At 41.9% G+C, this 26323-nt stretch overlaps 8 non-coding genes across 8 annotated transcripts; 4 read left to right on the top strand and 4 right to left on the bottom strand.

Moving 5' to 3' along the window:
* Nucleotides 1-254: 254 nt before the first annotated feature.
* Nucleotides 255-336, top strand: trnas-uga (transfer RNA serine (anticodon UGA)). Its single transcript has one exon. It is a non-coding gene; the product is annotated as a tRNA-Ser (tRNA).
* Nucleotides 337-1026: 690 nt separating this feature from the next.
* Nucleotides 1027-1108, top strand: trnas-uga (transfer RNA serine (anticodon UGA)). The gene has a single exon. It is a non-coding gene; the product is annotated as a tRNA-Ser (tRNA).
* Nucleotides 1109-4904: 3796 nt separating this feature from the next.
* trnaq-uug (transfer RNA glutamine (anticodon UUG)) lies at nucleotides 4905-4976 on the bottom strand. Its single transcript has one exon. It is a non-coding gene; the product is annotated as a tRNA-Gln (tRNA).
* A 1670-nt stretch (nucleotides 4977-6646) lies between these two features.
* On the bottom strand, nucleotides 6647-6718 carry trnaq-uug (transfer RNA glutamine (anticodon UUG)). The gene has a single exon. It is a non-coding gene; the product is annotated as a tRNA-Gln (tRNA).
* A 439-nt stretch (nucleotides 6719-7157) lies between these two features.
* Nucleotides 7158-7230, bottom strand: trnav-cac (transfer RNA valine (anticodon CAC)). The gene has a single exon. It is a non-coding gene; the product is annotated as a tRNA-Val (tRNA).
* A 311-nt stretch (nucleotides 7231-7541) lies between these two features.
* trnaq-uug (transfer RNA glutamine (anticodon UUG)) lies at nucleotides 7542-7613 on the bottom strand. Its single transcript has one exon. It is a non-coding gene; the product is annotated as a tRNA-Gln (tRNA).
* Nucleotides 7614-19689: 12076 nt separating this feature from the next.
* On the top strand, nucleotides 19690-19762 carry trnak-cuu (transfer RNA lysine (anticodon CUU)). Its single transcript has one exon. It is a non-coding gene; the product is annotated as a tRNA-Lys (tRNA).
* Nucleotides 19763-20291: 529 nt separating this feature from the next.
* trnal-caa (transfer RNA leucine (anticodon CAA)) lies at nucleotides 20292-20402 on the top strand. The gene is made up of 2 exons: nucleotides 20292-20329; nucleotides 20357-20402. It is a non-coding gene; the product is annotated as a tRNA-Leu (tRNA).
* Nucleotides 20403-26323: the final 5921 nt, after the last annotated feature.

Raw genomic sequence — 26323 nt, 5'->3', positions numbered from 1 at the left:
AGTTCCTTGGACCATTTGATTAAACAAAACAAAGACCAGATCACATGTTGATCACATGAACTCTTGCACAGATTGATCTCTGAAGACACAGCTCCTTCCTCTGACCCATTTTGAAAGAGTGACCATTTCTAACAAACAAACAAAAAAGCTTTTTCTTGATCGCCATATCTTAGATCTGTCTCAGGAGTTGAATTCCTTCATGAAAATGATAATTTGTAACCGTTGAATGTCAAAGGTGAACACGAGTGTATGTCGTTGTCGTGGCCGAGAGGTTAAGGGGATGGATTTGAAATTCATTGGGGTCTCCCCGCGTAGGTTCAACTCCTGCTGACAACGATAACATTATTGACTCACGGTTGCGAAAAGTTAACCTGGAAAGAAGTACAAGTTCCTTGGACCATTTGATTAAACAAAACAAAGACCAGATAACATGTTGATCACATGAACTCTTGCACAGATTGATCTCTGAAGACACAGCTCCTTCCTCTGACCCATTTTGAAAGATTGACCATTTCTAACAAACAAACAAAAAATCTTTTTCTTGATCGTCATACCTTAGGTCTCTCTCAGGAGTTGAAGTCCTTCATGAAAATGATGATTTGTAACCGATGAATATCAAAGGTGAACATACATGTATGTCGTTGTCGTGGCCGAGAGGTTAAGGCGATGGATTAGAAATCCATTGGGGTCTCCCCACGTAGGTTCAAATCCCTCCGACAACGATAATATTATTGACTCAGGGTTGCGAAAAGTTAAGCTGGAAAGAATCACAAGTTCCTTGGAGCATTTGATTAAACAAAACAAAGGCCAGATCACATGTTGATCACATGAACTCCTGCACAGATTGATCTCTGAAGACACAGCTCCTTCCTCTGACCAATTTTGAAAGATTGACCATTTCTAACAAACAAACAAAAAAGCTTTTTCTTGATCGCCATAACTTATGTCTGCCTCAGGAGTTGAATTCCTTCATGAAAATGATGATTTGTAACCGTTGAATGTCAAAGGTGAACACGAGTGTATGTAGTTGTCGTGGCCGAGAGGTTAAGGCGATGGGTTTGAAATCCATTGGGGTCTCCCCGCGCAGTTTCAAATCCTGCCGACAACGATAACATTATTGACTCAGGGTTACTTAAAGTTAACCTGGAAAGAAGCACAAGTTCCTTGGACCATTTGACTCAGGGTTGCGAAAAGTTAACCTGGAAAAAAGCACAAGTTCCTTAGACCATTTGATTAAACAAAACAAATGCCATATCACATGTTGATCACATGAACATCTGCACAGATTGATCTCTGAAGAGACAGCTCCTTCCTCTGGCCCATTTTGAAAGATTGACCATTTCTAACAAACAAACAAAAAAGCTTTTTCTTGATCGCCATAACTTAGGTCTCTCTCAGGAGTTGAAGTCCTTCATGAAAATGATGATTTGTAACCGTTGAATGTCAAAGATGAACATACATGTCTGTCGTTGTTGTGGCCGAGAGGTTAAAGCGATGGATTAGAAATCCTTTGGGGTGTCCCTGCGTAGGTTCAAATCCTGCCGACAACAATAACATTATTGACTCAGGGTTGCGAAAAGTTAACCTGGAAAGAAGCACCAGTTCCTTGGACCATTTGATTAAACAAAACAGAGGGCAGACGTGTCTTTGATCACATGAACTTCTGCACAGATTTATTTCTGAAGACACAGCTTCTTCCTCTGACCCATTTTGAAAGATTGACCATTTCTAACAAACAAACAAAAAAGCTTTTTCTTGATCGCCATAACTTAGGTCCTTCTCAGGAGTTGAAGTCCTTCATGAAAATGATGATTTGTAACCGTTGAATGTCAAAGATGAACATACATGTATGTCGTTGTCGTGGCCGAGAGGTTAAGGCGATGGATTAGAAATCCATTGGGGTCTCCCTGCGTAGGTTCAAATCCTGCCAACAACGATAACACTATTAACTCAGGGTTGCGAAAAGTAAACTTCAGACTTTTGCTGCACAACGCCTCTTGGTGTAAAATGCAATGAAAGTTCCAGAATACCTGGTCTGGTTTAGCCTCTTGTACCTTTTCTCTCAACTTGACGACAACTCCGGCCTTTCTTCCTACCATGGAAGGTGCACCATCCGTAGCCACACTGACAGCACGACTCCAGTCCACCTCCAGATTGTCAAGGGCCCCGACAAGGCTAACAAACACGTCGTTAGCTGTAGTCGTGTCTGTCATGGGTACCACGGAAACAAACTCCTCCGTGACATTCAAGGCAGCATCCACTCCGCGAATAAATATCGCCAACTGAGCCGTATCAGTCACATCAGTGCTCTCGTCAAGAGCAATGGAGAACGCGACGAAGGATTTAATCTTTTCTTTAAGTTGGCTATGCAAGTCGCTGGAGAGCTCTTCCACTCTCTCGGTCACTGTAGGTCGGGATAAGCTGATGTTCGCAAGAGCTTGTCGATTTTTTGGACACACTAGCTCGGCTGCCTTTATCTTGCACGTCCTCACGAATTCGCCCTCAGAGAAAGGCTTGGAAGCTTTGGCTATCTCCCATGCGATAACATAGCTCGCCTTCACTGCCCATAAACATGAAATAAAATGTTAAGTTAGTATTGAGAATGAGGAGTCACGGTCGGCCATGTTGGCAGGAGACGCTGTTGGTTGCCAGGGGCAACGCCATCAGAACTTAACGGAGGCGCGCCGAGACAGAAATCCCCATTCGAAAACAGCTGCAGTTAACGTAAAAATAAGAATTTGAAAAAGATATAAAATTAAAACGAACCTTCATATGTCTCTCGGCATTTCGAGAAAGCCGCTTGCTGTTTTTGGAGGGATGAGGCTAGCTCGTTTAGCTTTTGTGTCCTACGTTGCCCTGTGTAGTCGTTGTACTTCTCCTGATGGGTCTCGTAATGTCGTCTGATGTTGTACTCCTTTGGCACAGCCACTTGTTGCGAACAAATTAAACACACTGGTTTGCCCCTCACTTCCCAAAAGAAATACTTTTCTTTCCATCTCTCCTGAAAGATTCTACATTCAGAGTCAACCTTCCGCTTTTTAGACAACATCCTTCCTGACTGATGTCGCGCGACTCGTCAGTTAGTACCTTGGACAGTGCACGCGCTGCCGGTCTCTGTTGCAGCGCGTGCACTGGTCTCTGTCCAAGGTACTGAGACCGGCACGAGCGAGAGACAAACTGTTGGATTACGTGGAAATTAATTAAATGAATATTATACTTAAAACCATTAACACTCTGGGGTCTAATGCCCACCGGTTGACACATCTCCAAAAACACATCTGTAACTCTGTGAGTTTTTGTCATTCAAACATATAAGTGACACCATTAAAAACCTTGAAACTTCTAGTTTTCAAATATATATATTTTTAAAATAAATTATATAGCTGGCCCTTTTTAAAGAGAGTGAACAGAAATCTTTGGATTTTCTGTAGTCGCAGACTGCAGCAGCTTCCTCTGCCACAGCCATTGCTATTCACATGTAAAGTACCAGGTGATTGAGTGGCTATTCACAGGTGAGAACACGCCCCATCCAGCCAGCATGTGGGGGAAGGCAGCAATGTCCTGCCATTGACAGACAATTATCACATGGAGAGTGACAGGGGGGTGGGGGGAATCAGGGGTTTTACACAACCATCTAATTAGTATTCAACTCTCAGAGACACTGCCTGGAGTTACAATTACTTTTTTACAGTTTGTGTGAAAACAAAAAAAACATTTCTGACTGCACTTTTTACTTTTATGCAGCCAACACTTTTGTTTACAAGGTTCAACCTTCAAAAGTCTTGGCTAGATTTATTTATAGTGCATTTTCTTGCACTGTTTGAAGACCTCTAAAACTTGTTTTTTTGTACAGTTGTGTTTCCCCTCAATTTAAATAAAACTTGTTTGTATTACATTCACTCACTCTCATATTGTTTTTTGTTAGGCTTTTCAGAATACAACCATATGTGTCACTTTTGCATAGATGTTTACAGTTAGTTGAAATACTTGAAAATATCAAGGTGGTGACAATTCCCTCAAAGTCTCTGAAAAGGCCTTAGATACAAGGGGGTTAAGGATCAAAAAACAAAAGTAGATTTAAATTTGTTGATAATAGTATTATTTATTTAAAAAAAAAAAAACTTCTCAACCACTGATGTAACCGGGCCGGTTGTGATGTCCATTCGGGCCGGTTCCAGCCCGCGGGCCGTTACCATGGCATCAGTGCCATAGACCAATTCTAACTTGTTTAAAGAGGTAAAATATGTCTCCTTTAATACTCATAAAAGCTGCCATTTTCCCTCAGCTGCTAGGGATTTGCCAAAGTCCGTTTCACACCATAGCATCAGAAAATCTTTTCAAAACCTGCAAAAATTGACTTTACATGTCAAGAATAGTAGATGAGGCTCCCCTCCTATCCATAATTATGAATATGTTGATGTTGCTATCATTAACGTGCAGTCATACATCTTCACACAAGAATGAAATAAAGAAAGGAGGAACAAGTAATGTTTCCACCAGTTTCCAACTGAGGACCTTTCGCGTGTTAGGCGAACGTGATAACCACTACACTACGGACACTGGAACCATGCCTATTCACTAGTGTTCCGGAAGCCAAAGAATGAGGTAAGTTTTCCCAAATTTTGTTGCCAGCGGAAAGAGTTTGTGGAGTTGCAACAAATTGAGTCAAAAGTGGGATTGTAACACACTCCTCTGGGAGAGCATGGATAAATAGAAGCATCGTAAATGAATATGCAAGAAGAAACCAAAAAAGCTTCAACTAGCAACACAGAGGTGTGACATCACATACCACAGATCCTCTCAGCTGGAATTGATCAATCGTGCAATCTGGTGTCATTTGACAACTGACTAGCCCACTCAACTCATCTTCTTTCTAGAACACAACCATGACAGCACACAACTGAAGATTCCACCGAGATTTGAACTCGGATCACTGGATTCAAAGTCCAGAGTGCTGACCTTTACACCATGGAACCCCTTCCACAGTCAATTTACGCTCTCAGTCATGCAAATGCTTGACAATGAAATGGTTTTGGCAACATATTTTTTCGTCAATTTTTCAGTGATGCTCTTACATCTTGTATTCTCAGAATTGGCACGACAATCAAGCAACACGTTCTGTATCTTCTTCAATGGTCAAAGGTTAGAATCCGCCTGTCAAGCGGAGGAACAGGGTTCGATTCCTTGACGGAAGGTTGCCATTTTCGCTCAGCAGCTAGGGATTCACCAAAGTCCGTTTCACACCACAGCATCGGAAAATCTTTTGAAAACCTGCAAAAATGTACTTTACATGTCAAGAATAGCAGATGAGGCTCCCCTCCTATCCATAATTATGAATATGTTGATGTTGCTATCATTAACGTGCAGTCATACATCTTCACACAAGGATGAAATAAATAATGGAGGAGCAAGTAACGTTTCCGCCCAGTTTCGAACTGAGGACCTTTCGCGTGTGAGGTAAACGTGATAACCACTACACTACAGAAACTGAAGCCATGTCTATTCACTAGTGTTCCGGAAGCCAAAGAATGAGGTAAGTTTTCCCAAATTTTGTTGCCAGCGGAAAGAGTTTGTGGAGTTGCAACAAATTGAGTCAAAAGTGGGATTGTAACACACTCCTCTGGGAGAGCATGGAGAAATAGAAGCATCGTAAATGAATATGCAAGAGGAAACCAAAGAAGATTCAACTAGCAACACAGAGGTGTGATGTCACATACCACAGATCATCTCAGCTGGAGTTTATCAATTGTGAAATCTGGTGTCATTTCACAACTGACTAGCCTACTCAACTCATCTTCTTTCCAGAACACAACCATGACAGCACACACCTGAAGGTTCCACTGAGATTTGAACTCGGATCACTGGATTCAGAGTCCAGAGTGCTGACCTTTACACCATGGAACCCCTTCCACAGTCAGTTTACGCTCTCAGTCATGCAAATGCTTGACAATTCGCTGGTCAATGGTTAGAATCCGCCTGTGAAGCGGAGGAACAGGGTTCGATTCCTTGATGGAAGGCTGCCATTTTCGCTCAGCAGCTAGGGATTCACCAAAGTCCGTTTCACACCATAGCATCAGAAAATCTTTTGAAAACCTGCAAAAATTGACTTTACATGTCAAGAATAGCAGATGAGGCTCCCCTCCTATCCATAATTGTGAATATGTTGATGTTGCTATCATTAACGTGCAGTCATACATCTTCACACAAGGATGAAATAAATAGTGGAGGAGCAAGTAATGTTTCTGCCCAGTTTCGAACTGAGGACCTTTCCCGTGTGAGGCGAACGTGATAACCACTACACTACGGAAACTGAAGCCATGCCTATTCACTGGTGTTCCGGAAGCCTACGAATGAGGTAAGTTTTCCCAAATTTTGTTGCTCGCGGAAAGAGATTTTGGAGTCACAACAAATTGAGTCAGAAGTGGGATTGTAACACACTCCTGTGGGAGAGCATGGATAAATAGAACCATCGTTAATGAATATGCAAGAAGAAACCAAAAAAGATTCAACTATCAACACAGAGGTGTGACGTCTCATACCACAGATCCTCTCAGCTGCAATTGAGCACTCTGGTGTCATTTCACAACTGACTAGCCTACTCAACTCATCTTCTTTCCAGAACACAACCATGACAGCACACACCTGAAGGTTCCACCGAGATTTGAACTCTGATCACTGGATTCAAAGTCCAGAGTGCTGACCTTTACACCATGGAACCCCTTCCACAGTCAATTTACGCTCTCAGTCATGCAAATGCTTGACAATGAAAGGGTTTTAGCAACGTGTTTTTTTGTCAATTTTTCAGTGATGCTCTTACAGCTTGTATTCTCAGAATTGGCACGACAGTCAACCAACACATTCTGTATCTTCTTCAATGGTCAAAGGTTAGAATCCGCCTGTCAAGCGGAGGAACAGGGTTCGATTCCTTGACGGTAGGCTGCCATTTTCGCTCAGCAGCTTGGGTATTCGCCAAAGTCCGTTTCAAACAACAGCATCGGAAAATCTTTTTAAAACCTGCAAAATTGACTTTACATGTCAAGAATAGCAGATGAGGCTCCCCTCTTATCCATAATTATGAATATGTTGATGTTGCTATCATTAACGTGCAGTCATACATCTTCACACAAGGATGAAATAAATAATGGAGGAGCAAGTAATGTTTCCGCCCAGTTTCGAACTGAGGACCTTTCGCGTGTGAGGCGAACGTGATAACCACTACACTACGGAAACTGAAGCCATGCCTATTCACTAGTGTTCCTGGACCCAAAGAATGAGGTAAGTTTTCCCAAATTTTGTTTCAACAAATTGAGTCAGAAGTGGGATTTTAACACACTCCTCTGGGAGAGCATGGATAAATAGAAGCATCGTAAATGAATATGCAAGAAGAAACCAAAAAAGATTCAACTAGCAACACAGAGGTGTGACGTCACATACCACAGATCCTCTCAGCTGGAATCGTGCACTCTGGTGTCATTTCACAACTGACTAGCGTACTCAACTCATCTTCTTTCCAGAACACAACCATGACAGCACACACCTGAAGGTTCCACCGAGATTTGGACTCGGATCACTGGATTCAAAGTCCAGAGTGCTGACCTTTACACCATGGAACCCCTTCCACAGTCAATTTACGCTCTCAGTCATGCAAATGCTTGACAATGAAAGGATTTTAACGACGTAATTTTTGTCAATTTTTCAGTGATACTCTTACAGCTTGTATTCTCAGAATTGGCACGACAGTCAAGGAACACATTCTGTATCTTCTTCAATGGTCAAAGGTTAGAATCTGCCTGTCAAGCGGAGGAACAGGGTTCGATTCCTTGATGGAAAGTTGCCGTGTGATTGCTGCTGCTTGTGCTTTTTTGTTTGTGTGTTTGTTCTCTGCTTATCTGCTTACAGGTGCTCCTGGTGCCTCTAAGGCTGGATTCCCCACAAAAGCCTTGGATTGTCTTCAGTTTTGTTTTTACAGGTGTAGCAGCTGGTTGTCTGATTTTTCATTGTTTTCTATGTTTGTCTCTTCATATTTCTGTTCCTTTTTTTCCCTTCTTCGCTCTCCCTCTCTCTCTCTGTCCCCCGGTCCGGTTCGGCACTATCACACTATCACATCATGTTAAGTATTGTAACAAAAATAAATAAATAAATAAGGAGTTGATGGGCATCAAGGGGAGCTTTACATTCATAAAGCTTCCCTTGGTATAGCAAATGTGTTTGGCATAAACGGTATTCAGATTACAATTCTGCTGCCATAATGCTGGACAGGACAAGGAAAAAAAAAAAAAAAAAAAAGAAGTGAGTGCTCATCAAACACAGCTCCAAAGCAGTCCCCAGGTCAGAGCCAGCCTTCTTTAGCAGTTTGCTCAGTTTCTTTGAGTCGCTGGCTCTGATGCTGCTGCCACAGCAGATGGTGCTGAAGAAAGATGCACTCTGCACCACAGACTTATAAGAGATATGCAACAGGTAAACTCCCAGGTGTTCCTCAGCCACCTCTTCTCCTGGGATGGAGACGCTGTTTGGCTTATTGGTGCTCCTCCTAAAATCAGCAGCTGAGGTGATTATTCCCACACCAGGCCACACAGTGGCTGCCCACCTCCCTGCCTCTTGTCCTTCCTTCCCTGGTTACCTGTCAGATTTTATTACTCATTTTAAAAGCTTTGAATAGTTGGACGGTTGCCTCTGTCTATGATCTGTGAACTCCTTACTCCCCTGATTGCTGCTCACACGGCCCACTGTTTAATATAACTGACCTGTTCATTAGATGGAAATGAATCCCTGCATACTCCTAAAAATCACTTTATTTTGAGGCTTTTTCTTCAAATTAAAACCCCACTTTCATAATTACTCGGGACTCTTTGCAAAATGCAAATAAAACCAGAAAGATTTGATCTTAGAACTATTAAAAAGTTCTATCTAATTAAAATAGTGCAAGTTCTGTGCCATCTGTTGGTTTCCTTAGCGAGGAAATAGTTTTTGAATTGCTCTGTATGAATGAATTGGATTCATTCTGAATTGAATGAATTGGATTATAATTACAATGAATTGAACTCCAATTGGCCTGAATTGGACTTTATTATTGAAGTGCCCTGAGATGACATTTGTTGTAATTGTAATAGTTTATTTTGGCAACATTTAAACAAACTGACATGATTCTGTCTTGGGAAACACTGCTGGTGGAAAACATGATACTGGCTGCTGAAAAACTGGCAGAAGTGGACCTTCCAACGTGACAGTGACAGGAAGTAATCAGCTGAAGTCGTCCAGAGATTAACAGAGAACACAAATCAACATTCTGGAATCCGGACTTCACTTCCATCCAGAATCTGTGGTTGGAACCACAGACCAGAAGAGACAGAACAGAAGCCTTCACAAAGCTGTGATGTCATCACTGTAGTGACATCACAATCGATGTCATCTCTGATCTTGTTTGACATCACAAAGTTTATACAGGCCAGACATTTTCACTGCTTTTTCACAGCTGGTCAGGAGTTTATCTGAAGAAACACGTCCAGTTTTTGAAGCATATTTGAAAGTCACAGCAAACGGTTTTCACATCGCCTAAAAAACACTTAATTACTATCTTAAATAATCATTTTAACAAGCACTTGGAAACAACAGCCGATGGATCAGCTGAAGGTCCAGATGCATCTCTCAGCTCCTGTGTCAGGTCTTTGCTGGATTTTTTCCTCTTTCTTAAGGACATCACTTTCAGATATTGTTCATCTTCTGCAGATAGTTTTTTAGGTCTGACACTTCTTCTTTTGTCCTCCACTTGTCCAGTTTCCTCAGATGTTTTAAGGACACACTGCAGAGCAAGACGCTGGAGCAGATTCTGGCAGGCGCTGACGCTCAGAACTGTGACAGCGACACAAAGGAAGCTCATTTAGAAACACCTGCTGGGACGTCTGAGGAGAGCCCATCTGCACCTGTTCAAAACGTGGCAAAGAAAGCCCTCAAAGTGTGCCCCGTTTGCTCTAAAGCATTTGATTGTGTCAGAACACTGAACAGACACACACAGTGCCACACGGACGATCGGCCCTATCACTGCATCCACTGCAACAAGCATTTTAAACACATGCACGGCTGAGAAGACACCAGATTTACGCCATTTGCCAGAAGAAGAGCACCCGTTTCTTTTGGAGAAAAGAGTCAAGAGCAGAAGTGAGCGGCACCGACCACCAACAGGGGTCGTCGCTGAAGATACCCGTGTGGTGCTCAAACTGCGGCAAACACTTCCAGTACGCGTCCGCCCTGAAGGAGCACCAGGAGAACCTCGTGGAAATGAGGGACCTCATGAAATGTGACGACTGCGGGAAGGAATTCAAGAGCATGACGATGCTCAACGTGCACCAGAGGCAGTGTTCGAATTATCCACCGGTCTTCGGGGGGTTCGGACTTTTTTGCGGATCAATTGATGAGGTCACCCCCCCCACAAAAAAAAAAATCATGATAATATCATGATATGCAAACACAACAATACGTTATCATTTGCAAACTCCCTTACCCGTCTGCGGGTAAAAATGGGTATTGGGCGAGTTTTTCTGTATCTGTATGTGGCTCTATGGCCATAGAAATAAATAGAATTCAGTTTAGACTGGTTTAGTTTAGATTTAGTGCCTCCAGGCGGGGTTTGAGCATGTTTGGAAATCATCTGGCAACCCTGCAAAATCTGCGCTGCGCAGGTGAATTCAGCTCAAATCTGCACGCAGCACTGTCAAGTTCAACCACCTAGCCAAAGTTTGTCTCACACACGTTGCTCCAGCAGGACGTTGCTAACTTTCCAGTTAGCAACAAGCACAGCAGCAGAACCAACACATGCAGAATAATACATAAATATTAAACCTAGCAACGACCCAACTTCAAACAGCTGTATGGCTTACCAAAAGCCCACTAGCAAACTAGCAACTAGCCTACATTATGTAGTGCCCATAAGACGCAATCAAGAAATGTCAATCAGCAAAGTGAACCCAATGACGCATACAGAATCAAGCTGTAAATTATCAGACTACAACTGCCAAATTCAACATAGCTTGTAATGTCTGCTGTAAACAGTGTGCGCTTTTCTTGAGATTGAAAAGTGCTATCAGACAGCCCCGTGGTGCTAGTAGTGATGGTATACTGCTAGCTGCTACATGAAATGGCTTCAAACAGAGTCAAAATTATGAATAATCCTATATTTGTCACGGCGGACATATGGTAAGGAATCCCATTTTTCCTACCTCTTTGTGGGCATGCTATCCTTTTTGCCTCCTTGCTCGACACAGCTATCCTTGCTTCCTGCTTGGTGGAGTCACACTATCCATTTGCCTTCTTCTAACTTAGTTAAATTATATTATTCCAATTGTGCTTTAAACACATGATAAGCCTTGTACTTTATTTTCTGACATCAAGTATGTTGGTTGGTGTATTCTGGATTAGAGCAGTCTGCCTCTGTCTTTGAACTGAGACTACTTGTGCATGTTGACTCGATGGAATTCTTCTGATGTAGTCCTAGGCTAACTTTTTTCTCATGGGACAAAGGGAAGGGCGGTCACCTGTCTTGAGTGTTTGTAAGTTCAGTGCTTTAAAGTTGAGATAATATTAGTCTGATTTGTTAGTTTCATTTAACAAATCACGGGAAACCTCCACCTTGACACCTTAAATCCACGCGCTGGCATCTCAAACATCATTTTAACGGGCATCAAAACCCTGCATCTCAGTGCTGCCGATGTTTTGGACTATGCGCGAGCTGCGTGCGAACACGTGAAACGCCCGCTGGTGGTACAGTCCATTGAAGGGGTGTTCCAAAACGCATTTTATTTGGTTATTCATAGTACACATTGAAAAATACTTAGTAACAAGACATTTTCAACACCTGATTTTAATAATAGATAAAATTTTTTCAGTACCCCCCAAAAGTGTAAATTAGTCCCATTTGGGGGGTATCAAGTCTCAATCGGGGGGGTCAGACCCCCCCGGTACCCCCCGTAATTCGAACACTGACCAGAGGATTCACGAGCCGCTGTACTGAGTTACATTCATCAGCCGCTTCAGTCAGATTGCCAAACACCTTATTGTCCTTTATGAAACACTTAGGTTGATCTGGTGATCAAGGCTTATTCACCATTACATTATTTAGGATGTTCCATGTGCGCTTCATATTATTTTGATTTATTTGTAACATTTTATCATAATGTTGCTTCTTTGCTTGCCTAAACATGTTGGTCAGCCTGTTTTTGTACATCTCAGCGTTTTTCAGCAACCTCTGTTCTAGTTTTGATGAAGTCTCCATAAAGTTTATTTTTCTTCTTACATGCATTTTTTAATGCCTTTGTTATCCGAGGTTTCTCAGCATAACTATGCTTATGTGAACATAAACCTGTTGGACAGTGTTTATCATAGAGAGATAAATAACAGTTGAAGAATGAATTGTCTGCAGTGTTTACTTCATCTGTATGAAACTCATTCCACTCTTGTTTTAAAGCTCATTTCTGAAGCATTAATTGCTTTAACAGTCCTTACCCTTTCATATCTACGCTTTTCTGTTTTCTTCCTCTGTAGCTGATCATTAAATGTTGCAAATACAGCTAAATGATCACTTACATCACTTATTACCAAACCACTATTTATACCAGTGTCCAAGGAATGTGTAAAAATGTTGTCAGTTAATGTTGCACTATCTGTGGTTCCTCTGCTCGGCTTTGTGATCAGTGGATACAAGCCTCTACCGTATAACGCAGCCAAGAAATCACAAGTTTGTTTAGGAGTATGTACCTTTAAGAGGTCCATGTTGAACTCACCACAGATCACGAGTGTTTTATTATCTGCTATAATTGTCTGTTTCAACGCTTCAGTCTTGTGCCTCTTGTTTAAAACTTAATAACAATTGCAGGCTTGGATTTGTTATCCTTTCATGCAAAAGTGCAGCAAGCTGATATCTGTTGATTTTCAAGATGAATGTCCTTACTTGCCTTGAAGTGAACCACTTGTTCATTTACATCCTCCACTCAACCTGATAGCCATTAAATACTGTGTCTTCTGAGCTGGTTTGGTGGTTCAACAACAAAACAAATGTAATGAAGTTTTAAAACTGCAGCGAAAGAGATGGAATAAATGGAGATCTGACACATTACGAACTACAGGACAGTTAGGATTAGCTGTTGTTTGCATGGAAATAAAACAGGTTTTAAAGGTGTTACAGCTAACATTCAGAAACACTTGGTGTAACTCCAGAGCACCAGAGCCTCTGACCAAAAGAGAAACTAATATAAACTTATTTACCTGAAGAACTTCAGCAGCTCATAAGGCCCTTTATCTGGAGAGTGGGTGGCTCTGGTCTTATCTGGCTCTTTGCTAGAGGCCTTTTAGGCCAGAGGATGTGAGCTCTTAGGATTACCATGACCTGGATGAGTGAGAATCTTCATCAACATGCTGTGTGTGCTGATGCTAACTGTAAAGATGTGAAGCTCAGACAGGAGAGCTGCTTGTTGTATGAGGACACAGTGTGTGTCTTATATGGAGGTGGAAGCCTGGCTCAAATACAGAAATCATTTCTTTGTATGTTACTGATTTAAATGTGTCCTCTCAGTGGCTGTGAAGTACTGTCAGTAATACTGAGCGGGACTCTGCATTGATGGAGACGTGTCTCCCTCTGGTGGCGAATAGAGGAACTGCATGATGTCAGTTTGATGAAGCGTTCAACTAAAGGAGGAAGTGAAAGTCTTCCAGTGGTTCCTGCAGAATCCTGACTCACTGGATGGTTTCCTGCCATGAAAAAGCTCCGTCTGCAGAAGACGAGCAGAACGGAGCCAGCGGGCCTGATGCTGCAGATGTGCTGAACACCACAGATGCAATGGTTGGGACAAAGATGGTTGGAGAGAAGACACAGAGGAGTGAAGGCCAGCTGTAGAAAGAAAAGCACCTCCAGATCTGCTGTCTGATGCTGATATCAGTGAAAATGGGCTTCCTCTTCTCCTGTCTGATGATGTGCTCAGTAATTTCAGTGATACATCCCTCAGGTTCAGGCTTGGTTGGTCTGGTGAACACCTTTACTTTCTCTCACAGCCTGCTGTGTTTTTCACTGACTGATTCCATCTGAGTTATGAAGCCAGAACAGGAAACTATGAAAAGATGAGAAAAACATCTGGATTGGACTGATGTGTGTGTGTCCCGTTACTTTAGAAAGCCTGAACTTGTAAAGGTTCCTATGGTGACCATGTGTTCTGATAGTGTTGTATGAGTTTTATAAACTCTGAGGTGTCAAACAGAAGCTGTGAACATTACAAGTGTCGCTGCAGCCTCCAGAACCACTTCCGCTACACCGGCTTCAGGAGCCAGTAGGAACTCTGTCCGTCTCTGACGTCATAAGTAATAACCAATGGGAGAGCAGCTGAGCGTTTGGAACAAGCCCCGCCCCCTCACTGGCTGCTTCTGCCGGGGTGAAGCACAGAGATAAATCCTCGTTCCCTCTGTTAAAGACACCTTTATGCCCACTGAATCCAGTCTGAGGAGAACTCTGAAATGTTTCAGCTAACAGGAAAGTTGTCCACAACAACAAACACAAGAGGCTCCATGTTTTTAAGTGTATACAGTAGAAAGTTATCAGCCGTTTGGAGGAGCAGATAGGAGTCCAGCAGCTGAGGAGTGAACCCCAAAAAACTGATTCAACACGCCTAAAAAGACAACATATAGAAACTCAAGTGTCCGCTACATTTGGGATGTTTCCTCTGCTGTACTGACACCTTCGCTCTCAGAGAAAAGCCCTCATTCCTCATTTAGGCTCCCTGGACACAGCAGCTGTTGGTCTGTTTTCTCTGTGTGACTCTGGTGTTTATTAAACACTGTTTAACATGTTAGTTAAAACATCAAAGCCACACATTAAAGCAATACTATGTAACATTTCTACCTTAAAATAGCAGCTTGAAAAAAATTGTGCGGCTAGAATGAGTTTTAATATTACGATTGGCCTGTCTCCTATGCCCTTCGGGGGTCTCAGTTGGAATAACTGCGCTATGTAACTTTGCTGGAGCGGCCCGGGAGCTGAGCGGAAGTACTTCGACTTGCTTTCTGGCACACCTACCGCAAAAACAAATAGACCCCTCTCACGCTCCCGGATACATTTGATTACTCTTACCTTCTCGGTCGACATAGCTTGCACCTTCTGACTCCTCGCCGGTTCGTCAACAAACGTGAAAAGTGAAAGCGAAAGGGTGTTGTATTTACGACAGTGTAACCGTACATTACCTCCAAGCCTGTAGGGGGAGCTCCAGAGTGGGCTTTTTGAGAAGTTACATTGTATTGCTTTAACGCGGACACTAAAAGATGGAGGCAGCGGTAGAACAACAGCAACAGGGTTCGGTAAAGTTTGACACATATTGACAGATTCGCACTTGCTGAATAAATACCTCCAAAATAAAGCGTTGTTCCAGATCAAATCCCACCTCTCTCCATCAGATAAACATTTGAATCCAAATAAGCTGTCCTTGTATGGCGTGATCTTTGTGCCACCAGGTTGAGCGCGCAGTGACACTGATTTGAGGGCACAGATCTATCTGAAGGAACAATAATTTTAAGCGTGTGCGTATGAATCTCACACACGCTCGCTCATAGGTGCTCGGACACGCGCTCAACTCTGACAAACTGCTCGCTAGAAAGGCTCACTCTGCTCGCGCTCGGCTCTATCTCTCTGCTCGCTCGCGGCTCTGTCTCTGCGCTCGCAACTCTGTTAGTTGTATGTAAATGAGCCACACCACCAGCCAATCAGTGCAGAGTCTGCAGACTCAATTGAACTTCTACCATCACCCTAAAGGAATTAAACTAGATGTTATATATTTTTTGTCAAACCAGTAACCATTACAGATTAAACCAATAACACAATTGATCAGTTTAAAGTTTAAAAAACCCACTGTGGGTCAGCTGGTATAGTTCATAACTTACTAGGTAAAAACAACCACTTCAATAATTCAAACATTTAATAATAATTTCCTAAGCTGGTGTAGTTTTATTTTTCTACCGTTTTAGATTTTGATCAAATCAAATTTATTTGTAGCACATTTCATGTACAAAACAATTCTTTACATAAAATAAAAGCATTGCAGCAGGGAGTGGAAGAAACATTAAAAATACATGAAAGAATATAAAGAGAAACAAATAAAAAAAGTTGATGTTAGGTTTCTTTCTCTAAAATATTTGTGACACCCTACAACAGTAATCAGTAGGCTAACTAGCTAGCACCCAACTACACCAGTTTTAACATGATTACTACAATTCTTCCTCCTTATTTTTTTAGTATCCATCACACAAATACCAGTCTGTGAGAACTACCAGTCTGTGATTGGTTCTGCCACATGTGGCTCATTTACATACAACTAACAGAGTTGCGAGCGCAGAGACAGAGCCGCGAGCGACCAGAGAGATAGAGCCGAGCGCGAGCAGAGTGAGCCGTTTGAGCGAGCAGTTTGTCAGAGTTGAGCGCGTGTCCGAGCACCTATGAGCGAGCGTGTGTGAGATTCATACGCACACGCTTAAAATTATTGTTCCTTCAGATAGATCTGTGCCCTCAAATCAGTGTCACTGCGCGCTCAACCTGGTGGCACAAAGATCACGCCATACAGGAACAGGGAAAGGATGGATGAGATCTTTATGATATGATGGAGGTTGGAGCTTCAACAAGAAGATGAGAAAAGTCTTTATATTTCCACATTTATTTTCTTCACGGAGTTTCTGCATCATGAAACTGACATCATGCAGTTTATCTTTACACCACAAGAGGGCAAAAAAGTCCCCTTCCGTCCCAGTTCCAGCAGATATTAGTTACATTAGAGCTGAACTGAACATGGATCAGTAACATTTATTCAGTCCTGATCATCAGGGTTTGTCCAGTTATGGTAACAAAGACAAACTGGACACATGTGGCACCATTAAAGATGATTTACAGCCCTTAAATGAACTCTCCGTCTCCTCTGTAACTGATGAGTTCAACATGTTGAAGAGCTGTTTGAACCAACTCTGAACTCATTCATTCATTCATTCATTCATTCATTCATTCATTCATTCATTCATATCGTCTCACACTTTGATGGAAACGTGTCCCACAAAGAAAAGTGATCATTCATTTCTTTCGATCTAAAATAATCAGTGTTGATAATCTGAGGCTCTTTTGTACAAATCTAACATGTTTTTAATCCTATAAATGATGTGATCATGTGACCGGCACTAAATCAGCTGTCTTCAGATCAGAGGTTATCGTTTTATTTGAATAAAATACTTTATAAAGAATCATTTCAGATGTAGAATATCTAAGTTACACAAAGAGCAGAGAGACCTCGATAAAATGACAAACTGACTTTTCAACAAAATCTCTTCTTCTTTTGTGGAGACTCAGAATGTGTCCAAAGTTTTGGTGGACTTTCTTTAAAAAGTGATCCATCAGCTATATTCCACTTCTGCTGAATACAGAAAGTTTGGACGTGTTTGTGGCTGCTGCTGCTGTCCCAGCCATGATGTGTCCACACTGGGTGTTGTGTTCAGAAAGAGGCATGCACATGCACATGCACATGCACATGCACATGCACATGCACATGCACATGCACATGCACATGCACATGCACATGCACATGCACATGCACATGCACATGTACATGCTAAAACAAGGGCACGGATAGAGATGACCTTTGGCCAAATTAAATACAGGTTCATTGCTTAAAGTTCTCAGGCACCATGGCTGACTTCTGACAGAACCATCTTAAATTAATAGTATACTTCATATTTTATACATTTTGTCTTGTGGACAACTTTTCAGGCTCAAGTCTTTTCTTCGTTGAGTCCCTGCAGGTTCTAGTGCCTGAAAGGACTCAGTTTCTCCTGACACAGTGAGGGACCTGTACAGGGACACATATTTCCTTTGATCCTTATTGTTGTGACCTTTGAGTTAGAACTTCTTTTCATAATTTAGCATTGACACAGTAGCAGTTTAAGTCAGAGCAAGTGTAAGAAGGCTAAATGGACAGAGATGATTTATAACTTTCCACACGTTTAGGTCATGGCACCCCACTGTGAATATAAATGTAAAAAACACATTTCTAACACGTTGCATGAACCGTACAATAATGACAAGTTTGAGTTCAAGTTGTGTTGAATTGTTTAATTATTATTACATGTTTCTCAAGCTGTGGAGAGAAAACAGAATTAAATACAGTTCACAACATGAAATTCTCCTTTATCTGAATTTATACACGTCCATCTCCAGTTTCATAATCTCTAGCTTGATCTTTTTTATTTTCAGTTTCTTGTATTCCATATCTAGTTTGGCGCTCTCTTTATTGGACAAACACATTTCTTCAAAGGCTACTTACCACTCTGAAATATTTTCCTGTACTTTACCTTCACCTGCTGCCAGGTACGCTTTTGGCTGTTAAGATTGCTCCTGTTGAGATGTAACAGTGAAAAATTAATATCTGGGTCACACACACGGGATAATATAGTCACAAAGTATGATGATGGTGTCGATTATTGGGTTATTAATAAACTGAGCAGGGCCAGTATATTTGTGCTGTACATCTCATTCAGAGACAATTCAGCATGCTTTATGTAAACACATTATAACACCAAGAGGAGAGCATAAATACATGAGGACAGTAAAATAAATGTCTAACAATTAACAATGGTATGAAACTTTCATAACTTATTTAGTCTGTCTGCAGTTGTTTGCCATGCCGTTTCTTCGCTTTATTGATCGCAGCTGTATTACCATTTCTGGTGATGAACTTTTAAAATCCTCATGCAGCTCCATAAGCATTATTTGTTCAGCTGCCGAAAAAATAAAAGCTCTTGTCTTGCTCTCCTTTTCTGCCATCTCTGTTTTTCCACCATCCACTCGTCAGGGCTTCTTACGTTCCTCGTACACTCGCACTCAGCCAGGCTATGTAAGTCTCGCTTGGATTAGCCTCACCGAGATGCAGCTGAGCTGGCTTCATGGAACGACTTGAGGCTTAATTGGGAGATGGTGTCAGTTCAAGCGACGCTTTCCGGCTACAGCCTGGCTTTCTTTAGCTACTTTCTAGGAATACCCCCCTTGAGTGCCTATGAAAGGTGCCTATAAATAAAATGTATTATTATTATTATTAATTCTGATGTGCGATGAGGCATTTCTCCTGCAACATTAAGCTCTTTTCCACCAGTACTTACTCACAACCACCTCAATGTGGGTGGGGTCGTTATAGCAAGGAGGTCCAAAAGTCCTGTGATGTCAGTCTTATGTGACACAAACATGACACAACAATTTAGGACATCGAGGCAAAGGTTTACCTGCTGCTTGGTCTATGTCTTTGCGTCTAGCAATCCACCTCGTTGACGATCACAGAATACATCAAATCCAACTGTTGCTGTTGCCGGTTCTTGTTAAGGAGTGGCTTTCATGACTCATCCAGTGACATCATTCCTTGGCCAATCAGTGGCCTGCAGTTTGTAGATGTCACATTTTCGGCTCAACTCAACTCGACCCCGACTGAGTAGGTGCTAAAAATGTACCACCTGGTGCCAGGTGGTATTACCTCATGGAAAACCCTAACAGCTGAGTGGGATCCAGTCGAGTGGAGTAGGTAGAGGTTGAAAAGGAGGAATGTGTTCTGATGTCATTCTAAATCTCTGAAAGTTGACTTAGGCTTGTTTTATCTCGTCTTTTTTTTTTCGGAAGGCATGTTTTATAACATGTGATTAGCCCGGCTAGCTCAGTCGGTAGAGCATGAGACTCTTAATCTCAGGGTCGTGAGTTCGAGCCCCACGTTGGGCGTAGCAGTTTTAATAATCAACAGATGTTTGATCCAGCACTTAAAGTCAAAGTTCAGCTCAGTTACCACCATCACAGCGTCCTCAGTGGTGCCTCTTTGAAAGATCACAAACCTCCTGAAATGCACAATATGAATCAAAAACATTCAAACTTGCGCAAGAGCATTATGTTTACCTTTCTTTGGGCTCATATCATTTCTGTATTCCCTTTTTGCTCAAGTATGATCATTCACTTTAAAACAAAATAAGAAAAATCTGAATAACGACCCATGGCCTCTGGCCCTCTCTTGCCTTCATTACTCATCCAGTGACATCACTCCCTGGCCAATCAGTGGCCTGCAGTCTGTAGACGTCACATTTTCGGCTCAACTCAACTCGAATCCCTGCCGTGTAGGTGCTAAAAATGTAGCTGCTACCAGCTGTTACTCCCTCGTGAAAAACCCTAAAACCTGAGTCGAATATAGTCAAGTGGAGTAGCATTTTGAATTTTGGTTCATGTTTGTCGTATTTTACACAGTCAGGGAAGTAATGGTGTCAGGATGGCCGAGCGGTCTAAGGCGCCAGACTCAAGGCTTCATTCCTTCCTTAGCACAGGGACTTCTGGTCTCCCAAAGGAGACGTGGGTTCAAATCCCACTCCTGACATTAATTTCATGCTCAAATCTTACTTGCATATTAGAAGACCATGAAGAAAGCCATGTCAGGCCATGGTGAAAAAGGGCATTTATCTCTGAAGACGGGCCTTCAGTTCCTCCCATTAACATACACAATTCTGATGTGCGATGAGGCAGTTCTCCTGCAACATTAAGCTCTTTTCCACCAGTACTTACTCACAACCACCTCAATGTGGGTGGGATCGTTATAGCAAGGAGGTCCAAAAGTCCTGTGATGTCAGTCTTATGTGACACAAACATGACACAACAATTTAGGACATCGAGGCAAAGGTTTACCTGCTGCTTGGTCTATGTCTTTGCGTCTAGCAATCCACCTCGTTGACGATCACAGAATACATCAAATCCAACTGTTGCTGTTGCCGGTTCTTGTTAAGGAGTGGCTTTCATGACTCATCCAGTGACATCACTCCCTGGCCAATCAGTGGACTGCAGTCTGTAGATGTCACATTTTCGGCTCAACTCAACTCGACCCCGACCGAGTAGGTGCTAAAACTGTACCACCTGGTGCCAGGTGGTATTACCTCATGGAAAACCCTAACAGCTGAGTGGGATCCAGTCGAGTGGAGTAGGTAGAGGTTGGAAAGGAGGAATGTGTTCTGATGTCATTCTAAATCTCTGAAAGTTGACTTAGGCTTGTTTTATCTCGTCTTTTTTTTCGGAAGGCATATTTTATAACATGCGATTAGCCCGGCTAGCTCAGTCGGTAGAGCATGAGACTCTTAATCTTAATCTTAAAAGCCACAGGTTCCTCTCTCAGTGACAGTCAGCCACACTCCACCTGATCTGTACAAAGAAGAGAAGCAAACAGTCGAAATGAGCTACTTTTTTTGTACTTTACGTTCAACAGACACTGAGGGTGGGGGTATTTCAACATGCATTCACTTCTTTTATATTACATTTAGCAGACGCTTTTACAAATTAGGATAATTAGGATATGATGACAGACATCATTGAAAAAAATAAACGTGCACAATCGGCCTCCTATAATTCAATCTATGCAATTTCCAAGTATAGAATCGAGTGTAGGAGCGAGTGAAATTAAAGAATTCCTGATTTCCATGTCTTTTTTTTAAATTTAAAGAAAAAAAAATTAAATTTTAAAACTTTTTTTTATTTTCCCGGTTTGGAATGTCTCGCGGACCGGTACTGATTTAAGAGATCAGTATTTAACAACTTTGTTGCACAAAGGCTGGGTGGCCTCTCGCGGCCCAGTTTCCCTTTTTAAATAAACATTCCAGTCATACGTATTGAATGTTGACAACGTGGTTGAACATCAAACATTTAGATGCAAACCTTGAAGACGTAGAACGTTTCAAACTGGATGTTTCAGCTGTTGTCTCGAAGCAAGTTCATCAACAGTTTCAACTTCTCTGCCTGACTGATGTACTTTGGGTTGTCCAACAGATAATGGTGAGAATATAGAGGGGGATGGCCACTATATAACGCTGTTTTCACGTAGTTGTTAGCTGCTCACTGGTGTGAACTGTGAACCTGAACGAGTGTGTACAAGTATAGCAGATTTTCAGCTTCCCACATGAGAAGCCTGGACAGAAATGTTTGTTTTGATTTAAAAACCTCTTTACTCCATGACCCTTTCTCTTAGTGCAGAATTAGAACCCCAGAATGTTCTAATTTATTCGCTGAGCCCCCTGGGACATCACACAGAACCCCCCTTAATGTACAGAATACGGAACCCGTGGCAGTCGGATCCTTACCAGACCGGTGCAGAGTAACACCTGTTTCAGTAGTTTGTGAAAGCCTTTAACTAACTTCAACACTGTTGATATACAGCTTGCAGACAGCCATTGCATCTCTCAGTGTTGAATGAAGATGATGCCCTTCAGTGATGATGACATAATGTGAGTACAACCAACTGCTCGATGCTGTAAATTGTCTCTTTGGGTCTTAAAATTCTTTTGGGTCTATCATAAAGGAACATAAACTCGAGAGTGATATTACAGTTCTTAAATGGTGCGCCTATGACTCAGAGTTTACACCTAATAAGTTGGACTCTAGATTCAAAGATTGGATAGCTGAGGGTATAACAGTCTTATGCAGGGTAATGAAAGATGGAAAAATGCTCAGTATTGAAACGCTTAAAAGGACACATTTATTAGAAAAACAAGACTTCTATGGATATCTGCAGCTGCGGCACTACGTTGATACGAAGATGAAAAATGTAACAACGACTGGCACATGTTTGATTGAACTGTTTACAAAAGCCTATAATTCAGAAACTATTGATAGAACTGTTTCATGTTTATATAAGAGTCTGTCGAATTTGAAATCACGTTCAACTTCATATATTAAAACAAAATGGGAGAAGGAAGGAGGAATAATTATATCTGAAGAAGAATGGACAACAATATGGAGGTATCAATGGATGTGTACCAGCTCACAGAAGTGGAGGGAGTTTGGCTGGAAAAGCCTGATTAGGTGCTTTATTACACCCTCCCAGCAATCTCACTATGACAATAACTCCTCAGTCTGCTGGAGGAAGTGTGGAAATCAAAATGCAAACCATTATCACATTTTCTGGGACTGCCCGCTCATGAAGGACTATTGGAAAAAGATACACAACGCCCTACAGGACATCTTCAAATGTGAAATACCCCTTGACATTAAGACTATGTTTTTCGGACACATACCTGAGGGATGGCTGAAAGGAGATAAGCACCTCATAAATATCCTGCTAATGGCTTGCAAAAAGAATATCACCAGGAAATGGCTATCACAAGAGAGCCCAACTGTCAACATCTGGATGGATATCACAATGGACAGATATAAAATGGAGAGAATAACAGCATTTGTTCACTTTAAACTGGAGAAATTCACCTCATACTGGGAAAACTGGGTCAACTATGTCACGCCCCATAGGCCTGATTTTATTTTTACAGATCAATAACTATGCCATATAAAAAGGATCACTCCCCACTTTGTACATATTCTTGTGTGTTTTTGTTGTTGTTTGGTTCTTTTTTTTGTCATCGTTTAGACCACTTTGGCATTTAGGACAGACAAGAGATGTAAGATGTATGCACATGTACCGGATGTGAATGTTTGTTTCTGAATGTCAATAAAAAAAGAATCATTCTTTTGGGTGGGCATTGATGACAGATAAGCCACAGAAATGTATCACTGCAGTAATGGACAACTGTCGGCCCGGTTAAAGTACATTACAATAATTTGTCTGAAATCACTAAATTCATGACATTTACCATTTCTCATTATCTAAAATGTTCTATTGTCTTTCTGTTTCCAGCTGTTAGTCTGGGTCTTGAGGTCCGTCAGTCTCCCTCTGATCTCATCAGAAATCCTGGTGCCAAAATGCAGATTTTCTGCAGCCACAGTAAAAGTGACTACAGAGTGATGCTCTGGTACCAGCAGTCACCTGGAGACACAGCAATGAAACTCATTGGATATTTGAACTACAAAGCTGTCACAATGGAAGACAAATATAAAGATGGTTTCAGTCTCGCTGGAGATTTGGGTGGAGACGCAGCAAAGAATGGATCTGTGCACATCCCAGATGCAGGAGTGAATTACAGTGCAGTTTACTACTGTGCAGCACCAGAAGCACAATGACACAAATCCCCTCTGAACTCTACAAAAACTGAACACGACTTATCAACTTCAGTGGTTTTGAATGAAAATGAAAAAACTGCTCTGGGACACCTGCTGAAGATCTCACTACACAAGGCAGCACTTTGGGTTTTAAAAAAGTGTAATGAGCCTTTTTCATGTTTTCTGAAAAAGCAAAAGTTTAAGAATGCAGGTAAATGATGGATAACTGCAGCAACAATGGGAGCCATCAGTCTGCTTTACAGCCACAGGAAGCCACTCCTCTCTTGACATCACATCGGTTGGCTCATAAAATCCCTCTCAGTTCAGTTAAAAGGAGAAACCCTGTCATGATTTCACTCCTGTGTTTCATTGCTGACGTCAGAGTGACTGCACTCATGTCAGACTTCTACAGGATAATCACATTTCTTATTTATCATTTCCTCACAGGTAGCGATTGTTTCATTGTGAATTAAGATGTCTTCTACACCAACGGTGAGTCATTCACAAACTTAACTTCACGGTGAAGAAAACTGGTGAATGGGCAGACAGTGAAACAAACAAAATAGACAAAAAGCTCAGAAGTTCTGTGACAAACCCCAAATAGTATATCTATATCTGTAGTATATCAGATAGTATATCTATATCTGTAGTATATCAGATAGTATATCTATATCTGTAGTATATCAGATAGTATATCTATATCTGTAGTATATCAGATAGTATAGCTGCCTCTGTCTTTAAAGCACCATCAGCTCCGTCAACATGTCCAAAGACACTGACGAACTCCTGTACCGACCACACACAAACCCGCCTCCGTTTAACGTGTTTGAATATTTGTTAAGGACAGAAAAATGTTCATTCCAATATTTCAAAGTGTTACAAGTGTGCACGTCAGTATCAGAACGGATCACATGGTGGAACTTCTCCATCAGCTGATTCATACTTCACACAGTGTAATCTTCCTGGTTTCACAGCTGTGTTCGCTTCAGTTAAGCTCCTCCCACATAACAAACGTGGCCTCCTGTTGGTTCACAGGATCAGAGAAGGTCACACCTTGCAGTGACACACCTCCCTGCATCTCTTCATATCTGGGACTACACAGTGAGATACTGTAACTGAGAGCCTGAGTTCTACAGCATGACCTCTATCAGACATCGGCTCCTCAGCTTATTGGTGCTTGCTCACTGGATCAAAGGTAAAGTAGTATGTTATTAGCAGATTCATTTCAGCAGTTAGATGGTGTCTGCACCGCTGAAACCGTTAACTGGTAAAATGCTCATTTGTGGTAACTTTCTCTGTTGTACTCACAGGTCATGTTGATGGAAGTGATGTCTACCAGACTCCCATACTGTGGTAGCAGCAGGGTGAACATGCAACAATACACTGTAACCACACAAAGGGTGGAGGATATCACCAGATGTACTGGTACAGACAGCTGCCTGGAGAAACTATGAAACTTATCGTGTTCACAGCTACAGGTAAAACAGATCACGACTTTGGAGAATTCAGCAAAGACAAATTCTCAGCCACCAAGACTGAAGCTGAGAGAGGAACATTCACAGTAAAGAATCTGCAGCCAGAAGATAAAGGCTGGTATTTCTGTGCTGTGAGTCAACACAGTGATCCAAACACATGTGAACACTGAACAGAAACCTCTGCACCCTGTTCCCATCTGTATTTATCTGCTCTCCTGTAGGGGGAGCTCAAGTACAAGCTCACATTGGGCCTCATGCAAGAAGCGTTCCTACGCACAGATTTGTTCTTAAATCGTCCGTATAAGGGATTTAAGAGAATTTGCGCATTCAGCAATCTTTTCGTATTTTACGTTTTCTTTCAGGTACGAACAGAATTTATGAGTGATCCAGAGCTGTGGTAGGAGTTTCGTAAAGTCCGCTGTTATTCCAATCAAGTTTGCTTGACTAATGGATTGTATATTTAATAACTTTGAAGAAAACATAAATAAATATACATTATACCCCATAGTGATGCTGACAGTATTCTGTTTAACTTAAATTGTGCACTAATTAAAGGTTCATTTGAATCTGTATATAATGGGAAGCGTAACCAGCGGCTGACTTGCTACTTTTGGATGCCTTAGCGCGTCAGGCTCTTGGAAGAGAGCGTGTGGAGACAGACGAATGGCTGACATCGCGATTAAGATTCCCAAGGACTGTGCTGCTGCAAATATGCAGCTTGCTAGAGCCACAACTCCAGAGAGAAACACGCCGATCAAACCCAATTCCACCACACGCCCAGGTCCTCACCACCCTTGGATTTGTGGCCACTGGAACCTTTCAGAGGGAGACTGGAGACAGATCGGGGGTGTCC

The sequence above is a fragment of the Odontesthes bonariensis genome, chromosome 11, assembly GCF_027942865.1.
Source record: "Odontesthes bonariensis isolate fOdoBon6 chromosome 11, fOdoBon6.hap1, whole genome shotgun sequence".
Taxonomy (NCBI): domain Eukaryota; kingdom Metazoa; phylum Chordata; class Actinopteri; order Atheriniformes; family Atherinopsidae; genus Odontesthes; species Odontesthes bonariensis.
This window is presented reverse-complemented; position numbering and strand designations above follow the sequence as displayed.